General features: G+C 34.5%; 1 long non-coding RNA gene across 2 annotated transcripts; it reads right to left on the reverse strand.

The window, feature by feature from the left end:
* Window positions 1-8,752: 8,752 nt before the first annotated feature.
* LOC109241339 lies at window positions 8,753-11,722 on the reverse strand. 2 transcript variants are annotated; one of them, XR_002070225.1, is made up of 3 exons: window positions 10,624-11,722; window positions 10,454-10,515; window positions 8,753-9,216 (listed from the first exon to the last, which is right to left on the reverse strand). It is a non-coding gene; the product is annotated as an uncharacterized LOC109241339 (long non-coding RNA). The 2 variants fall into 2 exon arrangements; XR_002070224.1 differs by having other exon boundaries at window positions 10,454-11,722.
* Between the last annotated feature and the right edge of the window lie 275 nt (window positions 11,723-11,997).

An 11,997-nucleotide genomic window follows, 5' to 3' on the forward strand; every position in this document is an offset into this window, starting at 1 on the left:
AGCTTCTTCCGAAGACTAACAAGACTTCCTAATTGAATTATCCCTAAAACAATTAGAAGATTACGCACACCCGGAATGGCTACAAGTAGTTCAATCCTATCCCTAGGTAGAATCTATAAAATAAGGGTTAACGCCTCAAGTTCTTGTTAATTAATCTTTCCCAACCCCAAATTATCTTTTCCAATATCAATTCGGAGTTAATGGGCGAGTCCTAGGGTTAGCTAATCCCTTTGGAAACATTAAAGAACAAGAATAATTAATGTAACAATAACTCACTTCATAAATATATAAAAATCATTCAATACATAAGCACAACAAGGTATTTAATCCACACTTTAAATATGAATACTTCCATAAACAAGGTTCAAGTGTTGGAAATAAATACTATACACTTAAATATTCAATACAAAGCAAGGAAATGAAGAAATAAACATAAATGGGTAAGAAATTCTTAACCACAAGCTGCAATCTTCAAGACCCAACTGTGTGTGCAAAACCCTAGCTTCAATAAATGTTCTCTCTAGTCTATGAGGACTGAAAATAAGCCAAAACATATGCCAAAGATATTTTACAAATGAGCCTAATCGGGTATTAAATGGTTTGGGATCAAAAGTGTGAAATTCCAGAATTGCCCATGCCTGAAGCACGATCTTCGCAATTGCGAACAAAAGTTCGCAATTCCCAAACTTGCCCAGACTGCCCAGGTTCGCATTTCCGATGAGACCTTCGCATTTGCGAAGGTTGACTATCCAGGTTGACTTCGCATTTGCGAAGTGGTTTTCGCATTTGCGAATACTGCCTATTCTTGCTGAGTTCGCATTTGCGAACTCCTCTTCGCATTTGCGAAGACTGGCCTTTATGGCTGACTTCGCTTTTCCCAAGCTCTGGTTGCATTTGCGACCCCTGAGGGCACTGCCCAGATTTTTCTCTCTTTTTGGCTTCTTTTGACTTGTTTTCACTTGGTTTCTTCACCATTGCTTCTAAATCACAATCATCCTGTAAAATAGAAGTAAATGACAGTAAATACATGATTTTATCACTCAAACATAACAAAAGTATAGGTTTAAAGGCAAGATAAGTTGGTAAAATACCAACTTATCACACCCCCAAACTTGAACTATTGCTTGTCCTCAAGCAATGAAAACGACAAAATCTCTTCCCAAGTGGCTAAATCAACCTCATATCCTATCACACTAAGCCAAAAAGAAAGTCTACTTTAAGCACAAATGCATGACTTTGATTGGTACCAACAATTATTCCAAAGCATATGAATTATCAAGCACTTCACATAAACTTCATTATACTTCAAGTGCTCAAACACTAATGCAAATCAAAGTAGCAATCAAGTCATGACACTAAAGCTTCAAAATTTGCCTCTCTCTCACAATCAACTTTCTTTGGTCATTCTTTCCAATTGAAAATGGGATTAAATTCACAACTCAAATCTCATGTGCCCTCACATTTAAGAGAGGATCCCACACTCATAAATCTTAATTTCAAAACAAAAATGAGATATCAAAAATGGAAAGAATTAACTCTCTCTCAAAAAGATGTTCAAATGCATCCAAGTAGTACCATAGGCTTGCCCTTCGTGTATTCCTCCACTAATGTAGACAACTTGGTTCAAAATCAATTAGGACTTAAAGGGTTGTAGTTTAGGCTTTTGGTTAGGGTAAGGCAAAATTTTGGTTAAAGTGACTCAAAACCTCCCAAAGCACTACAATATTTACAATTAAAGTCCCCTTCCTTCAAAAACATTTCCATCCTTTCCTCACTTTTTATTCCACACCTAGTCTTCCCTCTATTCACGACTTTTTATTTCTTCATTCTATACACATTTTTTTCTTTTTTTTTCTTTTTTTTTTTCAAAGTCAAAGAAGATTTCATATTTTATTTCTCTACCTTCCACCTTTTCAAACAACTTCCATATCACAACTTTTCTAACCTTCAACCCCCAAACTAAGGCTTTTAGCCTATATTTACACTTTCAAAGTACTTAGGGAGGTAGGGTGTCAAAAGCTAGATCAATTAAGAACAAAGGATTTAAGCTTGTAATATGGTTGCCAAAGAATAAGGTTAAAGGCTCAAAATGGGTTGACTAGGGAAAATATTTAAGGGTAGGAAATTTAAGGTATACTAGCGGTCCAAGGAAGGCCTAATATCATTTTTCAAACCAAGTTAGTCTATAATTTCGCCTTAAAGCACATTCCGGGAAAGTTCTAGACCACAAGTACTACAAAAGAGCTCACAAATAAACCTCACCACACATGGCACATGAAAACTCAAGTGGAATACAAATCCAAAATCCAATTAGAACCAATGACGCAAAGAGGTTACCTATAGCCTAAAGAAAGCTATTTAGTGAATTAAAGAGCCAAAAATTGAGTCTAAAAGGTCATGACATTTTTTACTTCAATCGTTTTCTTTTTCAACAATCAAAAATTCATATGCCAAGGTTTAAATCATATTGGTACCAAGCAAGCCACAACATGGTCAATGGGCACAAATCCCAACTCAAACCTTTTATTTTCCTAATTTAACAAAAGCTAATCCTAACTACAAGACTAATTCCCTTAAGAAAGTTGTCAATCTATCCATCATCGGGAAAAGTCAACAAAATTTTTTTTACATTTACCCGGTTCAAGAAGAAAATTGGCATCCTTGAAAAAAGAACCGTGGTATAAAGAAAACCGAGGATATCGCCACTAACACAAAGCATACTAAAATAAAATAAAAAATTTAAGAAGTTAATAAATATCAAGTAACTAAACATACTAATATAACACATGATATAGAAATATACTAATAACAAAATGAAAAACAATCACAGTACTAATCCGCCAAATATCCACAATTATGCTAAAATAACAGTTATACAAGAAGCCAATACAAAGCAAGGAAATGAAGAAATAAACATAAATGGGTAAGAAATTCTTAACCACAAGCTGCAATCTTCAAGACCCAAGTGTGTGTGCAAAACCCTAGCTTCAATAAATGCTCTCTAGTCTATGTGGACTGAAAATAAGCCAAAAGATATGCCAAAGATATTTTACAAATGAGCCTAATCGGGTATTAAATGGTTTGGGGATCAAAAGTGTAAAATTCTAGAATTGCCCATGCCTGAAGCACGATCTTCGCAATTGCGAACAAAAGTTTGCAATTCCCAAACTTGCCCAGGTTCGCATTTGCGATGAGACCTTCGCATTTGCGAAGGTTGACTATCCAGATTGACTTCGCATTTGCGAAGTGGTCTTCGCATTTGCGAATACTGCCTATTCTTGATGAGTTCGCATTTGCGAACTCCTCTTCGCATTTGCGAAGACTGACCTTTATGGCTGACTTCGCTTTTCCCAAGCTCTGGTCGCATTTGCGACCCCTGAGGGCACTGCCCAGATTTTTCTCTCTTTTTGGCTTCTTTTGACTTGTTTTTACTTGGTTTCTTCACCATTACTTCTAAATCACAATCACCCTGTAAAATAGAAGTAAATGACAGTAAATACATGATTTTATCACTCAAACATAACAAAAGTATAGATTTAAAGGCAAGATAAGTTGGTAAAATACCAACTTATCAATACTTCAAAGGAATTTGTGATAACTTACTTTAAGACCCAGCAATTGCAGAAGCCGCAAGCGGCGTTTGACAATGAAGAATCTGTCTTGCATCGTATCTTTGCTGGAAAATTGAAACGGCTTGATGGCAATAAAAATCGGGTTATGATTTCTTTACTTGACTAATTTTTAATTAACTTTCTACTCTTTGTGATTTATGAAATTTAGTTTCTATAAATGTTAGAGTAGATGTTCATTATGTGGTGATCTCAAATATATATTGTGTCTTGCATGCAAATTAATTAAGAATAACTAAGGTTATATTAGTTATTTCTTTTGGTATATAACTTTGGTAGCATGCTTGAAATTATATGAAAAAATTATTTCAAGGTTGTAAGATATGAGTTAGGCTTACAGTAATACTTGAAGTATTCTTGAGATCATGGATATAATATATGTAAAGATAAACATATGTGTGTATGATTAGAGAAAGAGATTAAAGTGTTATGATGGTTTAGTTGGAAAACCATTTGGAAAGGGAATTAAAATTCTCGTGATTTTCTACACTCGATATGGAGAATAAAATCTTCGTGATTTTCTACTCCTGCTTCGAGATCAAAATCTGCGTGATTTTTTACTCATTCGCTGAGATTAAAGTCTTCGTGACTTTCTACTCATTTGTCGGAAATTAAATCTAAGTGACTTTATACTCGTTTTGGAGATTAAAATCTTAGTAATTTTCTACTCTAATTTATTATTCGATTTGAAGATTAAAAACTTCATCGTTTATTAAATTTGATTGTGTCACATATTACTCGGTTTGAAGATTAAAAACTTCACCGTTTATTAGATCCGTTATCAGGTATTACTCGGTTAGAAGATTAAAACTTTACCGTTTATTAATTCTGATTGTGTCAAATTGGTTTGAAGATTAAAAACTTCACCATTTATTCTGGCTCTGTTATGAGACAACAACAGTTCATGTGGTTGGATCTACAAAGTAATAGAGGCGGCGTTTGAAGAAATATGTTTGGAATATAGCATTATTCACCAAACGATTGCCCCTTACTTAGCGCAATCTAATGGAATTGCGGAAAGAAAGAGTAGAACGTTAAAAGAGACGATAAAATGCCTTGTTGATAAGTTATGGACTTGTGGGGAGAAGCTATTCTTACAGCTAACTGAATACTCAATTGAGTTCCCCATAACAAAACGCAATCCATTCATATGAGAAATGAATGAAAGGAAGCCCAACTCAAATATTTTAAAGTGTGGGGGTGCTTAGCTAAAATGCAAGTTCCTAAACCCAAAAGGGTAGAGATCGTACCGGAAATTATTGATTGCGTTTTTACAGGATATGCAACAAATAATAAAGCATATCGTTTTCTGATTCACAAATCAGAAAATCCCGACATTCATATTAATACGGTAATCGAATCGGATAATATTGAATTCTCTGGGAATATTTATCCGTATAAAAAGGAATGTGAGTCATCTAGTGAAGTATCTAAGCGAACTGGGGAAGAAGCAAAGAAAAGTACGTTGAATTAGAAAAAATCCAAGACGTAGTAAACATCAAAGGATAACTACTTCCTTTGGACAGGATTTTCTGACATTCTTGTTGGAAAATGAGCCTTAAACGTTTAAAGAAACATTGTCTTCCTCGGAAGCACAATATTGAAAAGAGGCAGTCAATAGTGAGATAGAATCCATATTAAGTAATCATACTTGGGAATTGGTTGATCTTCCTCCACGGAAAAAAAAACTTTGCATTCTATGTGGATTTTCATTAAGGAAATGAAAGTTGATGGTACTATTGACAAATATAAGGAGGTAAGATTAGTTGTCAAATGATTTAGACAACGAGAAGGTCTTCATTATTTTGATACATACTCGCCGGTAACGAGGATTACATCTACTCGGGTGTTAATAGCGTTAGTCGTCGTGTATGGCCTTGAAATCCATTAGATGGACGTAAAGACAACCTTCTTAAATGGAGATTTGGAGGAAGAAATTTATATGGAACAACCTAAAGGGTTCGTGGTTCCTGAAAAAGAAAATAAGGTGTATCGACTTGTTAAGTCACTTTACGGACTAAAACAAGCACCCAAACAATGGCATGTGAAATTTAACTAGAAAATATTGTCAAATGATTTCAAACTAGTGTATTTACATTAAGAATACTCTAGACTATGTTGTCATTGTTTATTTATATATGGATTATATGTTGATAGAAAAGGCACATGAAACATGTGAAATGTGGGGGCATTTAGCTTATGCATAACAAAAGTTAATGTTAGACGTGATGTATATATTATTTAGAAGAATTAAATGATATATTTTTTGGACCCCACAAATCTTTAGTGGATATTGATATGGTAGTCGGTGGAATCATCAGTCGTTCAGTCTTAGTGAAGACTGGTTGATGAAACTACTAATTCGGAAGCTGGTCACGTGCCTTTCTCGAAAGATTATTTTCTTTCTTGAAAATTTATATTGTTTAGTTCTTTTATGAAATGATGTCACTTCGAAGGTTGTGACTTTTCATAGAAAGATACGTCTTTATGTTTTTGTATGGACAAGACCATTTATGAACAAATGTATTAATAGGTTGGTCTATAATGAGGCGAACCAACCGATGAGTATGACCAAAATCCATTGAAAGTTGGATTTGTTTCATAAATGAAGGTGCTATAATTTGCATATCATATAGATGTATGAATAAATAGCATACAAATACTTGAAATTGACAGAGTGATTGCGAAATGTATTATATATTAAAAGGTTTTGGACACAACTGATGCCAATCATTCCTGTTATTGTTATAATATATTATTGCTACGTTAAGTGTAGTCAATAATCTGATATGCAATCGAAAGTCGAGACGTATTAGTCTACAACATAAGAAAGTTTACATTGAACTTTCATGACAATGAAACGAGTTTTGAAGTATTTGAAGTATACTCTAAATTATGCTTTGCACTACAATAAGTATCTCTCGATAACAGAGGGGTATAGTGATGCAACTTACATCACCGGTTCAACCGATTCTAAACAGTCGATGGAGGAGCGATGTCTTGGAATCGTTCAAACAAATGTGCATTGACCTCTCTACAGTGGAGATTGAGTTTATAGCCTTAGAGAAGGCCGGTGAAGAAGCTGAATGGCTCCGGAATTTCTTGGAAGATATTCCATTTTGGCCCAAACCTTTGGCACCTATATGTATACATTGTGATAGTCAAGCGACAATAGGAAGGGCTGGGAGCGTTATGTATAACGGAAAATTTTGTCATATATGCGAAGACATAGAACCGTTAGGCAACTACTCTCTAGGGGAATTATCATAAATGACTATGTAAAGTCAAGCGATAATGTGTCGGATCCACTTATAAAAGGCCTAACTAGAGAGGCAGTTGAAAGATCATCGAAGGGAATGTGAATATGGCCGAGGACAAGTCATTGTGGCGGTAACTCTACCTAGAAGACTGGAGATCCCAAGATCTAGGTTCAAGGAGCTCAAACAAAGTTACTAATGACGGTTCAACATTGTCAAATAAAATTTCTTTTTGGTTCATTCTCGTGATAAGACAATGTTCAGTACCAAGGATAAAGCGTTAAGGCTTTTTAATGGTTTCTAAGTTTGATACAGGGTATATCAAATAGTGTATCTACGGGATAACACGTTTAGGAATCACCTATGTAAGTGTGAAGTGTAAGCCGCTTCAAGGAGAATTCCGTAAGGCCAGTTCTCTACGCACTTATGAACCAGGTGGTGTTCATGGCTGAAACGAACACAACAATGAGAACCAAAGACGGTTAAGGGTTGATTGTGTGACTTATGGTTGTCTAGGTATACACCAAAGCTCGACGGTTCAAAGATATCAAATCTACCGATTGACCGAGTATATCCGACATAAGTTCACTACGGAAGTTCAAAGGGAAACCTACTTATCCAGATGCGATTAATCCTTACTTGCGAATCACACAGTATTTTCGTGCATATTTTTCACATATGTCCATTCCCCATTCATGTGGGGGATTGTTGCGTTTTTTCTTTAAAGGGTGTGAATGGAAAATGGAAGAGGCACCTTTTGGATTGCACCTCTCCATCTCACCCTTCCTTTGTCTATAAATTTAGAGGCTTGCCTTATTTTTAAGATATGGAAAAATCTAAAAATTTATCCCCTCTTTTCTATATATTGTTGCATTATTTTCAAATAAACATAAGTGTCAACAGTGGCGAAGCTAGAAAATTTTTCAAGGGTGTTCAACAAATTTACTAATTTATTTTTCCAAGTTTAACACGGGTTCGAAGTTGTTTTAAGCAGCTTCCATTTAGTATAAGTGCATGAACTGGTTCATTGAGAAAAGACGTGTGTGTTCATGTAGATATAAGTGTGAGACTTCAGAGAATTCTAATTTGCCATAAAAAGCAAAAAATTTAGTATTGGAATGAGATGAGCCTAATTTTAAATAGAGCTTAATGGCTGCAAAATATTCATATAGATGCACTGCTAGAATGGAACTGAGGTGTACTTGATTGGTACTTTATACATTCAGAGAGTTGAAGCTGCAATGAACTTGTTGAAATTTTACAACAAAGTACCAAAAATAACTTCGGCTTCTCAAAATCAATCTACCAAAATAAGTAGAATTTCTTTTCGATGCTTCTTTATATTAGTTTGCATTTATCCAATTGTTTGTATTATTACCTGTATTTTTATAATTTAGCTCGATATCACGTTGTTTGATTTAAATTTTTCGGTGCACCTACTTGTTGAGACTTTTTTTTTTCTTGTTCAAGTTTGAACACCCTTGGAAAATTTTCTAGCTTCGCCACTGTCAAGGACACAAACTGAAAATTTTCCTTCGAAAATCATAGGAGACCTCTTGGTACGTTTTCCCAGCCATTTATGGAAATTCTATACGAATAAGTATTAGATCTCTCTTACCATTCTCAGGGGAACGTAAAAGACTTAAATGCCACAAACTAAAATATACTTCTTCTGTTGTAATTTATTTGCATAGTTTGATTCGACACAAAGTTTAAGAAATAAATAAATAATTTAAAACTTATGGTCTTAAATATGTCATTTCACTTGTGGGGCTACAAAAATAATTTTTATTATAAAAATATAAAAATACTTCATTCTTTTATAACAAACTAATAAGGAAATAATATCAAACAAAAGAAAACGGAAGGAGTAATAGACAAGAAGTGATATTTTTTCTTTCAAAATTACACTAGATCACTTTTTTTGTTATATATCCTTTCGAGCTGTACACACCTAGCTTCTCTATAAAGGGAAACAAAAACTTGGAAAGTGTAGAATATTGGTGCGCAACCGATAGGTGATAGCCATGCATGATAACGTCTAAGCCATGACCTAATCTTTTGCTTGCTGAATATATTTCTTGTACTAGATGGGATTGCCCAACACTTTAAGTTATAGCGTGTTTTCGTTTGAAAAAAATACTGTGTAATTACAAGAATACTCAGGTAACACCCTTGCAAAGCTTCCTATGCCATAACCCGATGAGCCGAAAAAATCAGCCAAGACTACTTCTGTTTGTCTACTGATGCAAGACAATGTTCATCCCTTTCTCCAATCATGCTCGTTGTCTGTTATGCAAAAGTGAAACATGCTATAACCTGGTGAATACCTGCAGTTAGGATACATAAATCATAGCAAATGTCAGAAGTTGACGGAAGACTGTTCTAATATAAAGAATTCAGGTACGTTCAACAGACATGGTGCAAATAAGCTCTTTGGGAATGTAACTGGCTCATCTCTTGCTTCCACATCCCAAATTGAATATCCTGTTTTGTTTTTTAAGGGTGAAGATTCAACATCTTTCTCTATAACTCTAAAAAAGATTTCTTATAAGTAACTTGTAAAGTATTTCTAAATAGTGAAAAGTGAAAACTATGAACCAAAAAACAATGAACTCATTTTCATTCACTATAGGGATTGGACAAACTAAAACCAACCAAGACCTTCAGTTGAAAAATATGCAAGGGTACATGCTACTGTTCAGTACAAGCATTTGAACAAAAATTCCTTGTACTTAGTTACAGCGGAACCTGATTCTTTCTTTGCCTTTTGTTTTTTTTGGTGTGTGTGTGTTTTGTGGGGAGAGGGATAGGGAGAGGAGGAGTCTAAACAATTGGTTGCCCAGACTTCCATGTCAAATATAATGAATGGTAGAAAATAGTCTATTACCAAAACTTAGCTTTATTATCTGCGGGAACATACACCAGAATCCGTACCGGCATATAAGGAGCTAGTTTCAGGCCAAATCACAGTCATGATTACCAGTCCAAGGAGTTCATATATCATAGAAGAAGAAATAAATAAAAAATAATGTGGAAGCTGGATGAGATGCAATATTGTTGAGGGCACAAACCTTGCAATCACATCCATTGGTATATGTAGTGTCTCCTATATGAAAAACTATGTCAATGTAAAACTCTTAACAATATAACCTAATTATGGAAAAATTCATGCTTGAATCCAACAATAAGATATGGCAAAGAAAGAGGTACTTCACCACTCACCAGAATGAATAGGTACTTTAGATAGACATAGAATGATGTACAATTAGTTTAGTCGTCGTGTGATAAGCTCTTGTTAAGTTCCCAAATATAGAACCATAAATTCGAGGACAACCTAGTTATACAATTTTCACCGACATTTGAAAAGTGTAAATAATGTAGCAGTGAAACAGAAAGAGTGGTACAATAAGCATGTTACATTTCAGTTGTAAAACACAACGGCTTACAGCTAGAGCAACAACTTGAAACTCAGTGTTCGTTATTTACTTTAAGTGCATTTTGCATGTGTATACTCAATACAAGCAGTAACATAGGAAAAATCAAAAGTCTAAAGCAAGAGATTACCCAATGAAGATCAGTAAAAGCAGGCTCGTCTACGAAATGCCTTAACTTAGCTGCTTCTTCTTCTGTAGAAACGAAGTTCAAGGTAATCAGTACAGAGGTAAAAACTTTATTTAGATGCCTCTTCTTTGGCAGAACACATATGAAAAAGAATAAAAAGTAAAACAAAGTACACATGGTATATGGGATTTCCTCGTAGTTTGACTTATTTCTTAGGATCTTGGCCATCAAATTTGGTGTGTGTTGAAATAGAAGAGTAACTTTCAATATATATAAAGTAAATGGACATCTTTTAATCATGAGGGGGCTGCCAAAGATTGATGCAGACCACAAAATGATGAAAGGTTTATAATTAAAAGGCCCTACCAAGTACTAACACGATAAGAGGCAATCCACTTATCCTTTTGCGTTTTTTCTAGTGACAAATGATAATTTGTCAACAAAAGAAAATGATTTAACAGAGAAAAATTTTGTACAGTCGCTCTACTAATGAACACATATTTTCCATCATTTTTATTTTCTTTTTCTCTTTTAAAGCTTCTTGCAACTCAGCTTCAACTTTCTTCCTTCGTTCAGCAATCTTCTGTTCCACTTCCAACTGTCTCTTTCTTCATTTTGTTCGACGCAGCTGATATCTCAACTCTTGCAGCTTTCATTATACTGCTTGATCTTCCAATTGCTTCACTTCAGCTGAAGTGTCCTTTACACTGTTCAGAATTAAGTTTTGGTCTGATATTTGGTGGAGAAAGTTGTCCAATATTAACAGTCTACCACCAACTATTTTCAATAGTGATTCACAAAATGGCTTGGCTCTCAGATGTTTATTCAGAAGATGACTTCAAGATGGAACGTTAGTAGATATCTGAAACTGTTAAGCTAAATAAATTCTCTTTTAAACAGCTAATCCTGGAAATTATTAACAATATAGTAGTAACATTTTCAATCACTTTATACTTCACTCACTCCTAAAATAAAGGTTCGTAGTCTGTCTTCTCTAAATCAACCCATCTAGTGACTAAAATATGTCACTAGCCAGCGATCACCACTGTCAACTAAAAATATGTCATACCAAGAATTGAAGATACTACTCCATCATAATATATATCCAATGTAATGAAACCATGATAAAACTAAAAACAACGAAGTAAAGTCATACCATTTGTGAAACGTATAATAAGGGGTCAGATCTTCTCGAACAGACTTGTCCGAATTCCCAAGTCTTTGTATTTTAAAAGAGTTCAATAAAGTGCGCTTACATGAAATAATTTTATCATTTACCTGACACCAACCAAGCATGAAATCTTTCACATTTCAGTCAAATTTGGGGACCTCAGCTGCTACCTAAGGTTCAATGGGATTGTAATTGATTCTAATTGTGCGTCTGATAAACTTTAGCATAAGATGTTTATATTTTCGAGAAATCAGTAAAATAAAATATTTTACATGAAACTCACCTACGTGATGACAAAGTTATATTTCAAAACATGTGGTGTAAGGATGTATGCCATTGTCTCTATCCAAAAAATTCACAGAACTTTAGTCGTCAG

The sequence above is a fragment of the Nicotiana attenuata genome, unplaced genomic scaffold (genome assembly GCF_001879085.1).
Source record: "Nicotiana attenuata strain UT unplaced genomic scaffold, NIATTr2, whole genome shotgun sequence".
NCBI lineage: Eukaryota > Viridiplantae > Streptophyta > Magnoliopsida > Solanales > Solanaceae > Nicotiana > Nicotiana attenuata.